Below are 783 nucleotides of genomic sequence, written 5' to 3'. Positions count from 1 at the left end.
AAAAAGTCATATATCACTACCCGAACTTAGTCGAACCTCCGGAACACCCAAAACAACACCAAAACACCAAATCAACCTCGAATTCAAGCCTAAGACTTTTAAACTTCCAACTTTTGCCAATTCAAGCCTAATTCTACCACGGACCTCCAAATTATATTTTGGACATACTCCTAAGTCTAAAATCAACCAACGAAGCTAATCGAATCATAAAAATCCAAATCCAAATTCGTTTACTCATAAGTCAACTTCCGGTTGACTTGTCTAACTTGGCTTTCTAACTAAGAGACTAAATGATCATTTCACTCCAAAACTACTTCGAACCCAACCCTACCAAATTGATACAACTCAACACACCTGAACAACACATGAAGAAACATAAATGAGAGAACGGGGCTACAACTCTTAGAATGACTAACCGGGTCGTTACATCCTCCCTCTCTTAAACAAACGTTCGTCCTCGAACGAGTCTAAAAACGTACCTTGAGTCTCAAATAGGTGAAACCTTCAGCAATACCTTCTCGTCACATTCAAATCATATGAACTAATCTCGCGATCAAATCATACTAACCACATAGCCCTCAAATCACAAATACTACTAATAGGGACACTAACGGACATATAAGCACGTGCTCACACAATCAACACCTCAGTGCTCAATCTAAAGTCAAAACTCGGCCTTAAGTCATCCAGACTGGCCCAACATCAACACACAGAAATCACATCTCGCACCTCGTCCATGGAATCACAAACCGTAGATGCACAACTGATATCGAGCGCTCATGT

Source organism: Nicotiana attenuata, unplaced genomic scaffold, assembly GCF_001879085.1.
Source record: "Nicotiana attenuata strain UT unplaced genomic scaffold, NIATTr2, whole genome shotgun sequence".
NCBI classification, from domain to species: domain Eukaryota; kingdom Viridiplantae; phylum Streptophyta; class Magnoliopsida; order Solanales; family Solanaceae; genus Nicotiana; species Nicotiana attenuata.
Note: the sequence above shows the minus strand (reverse complement) of the source record.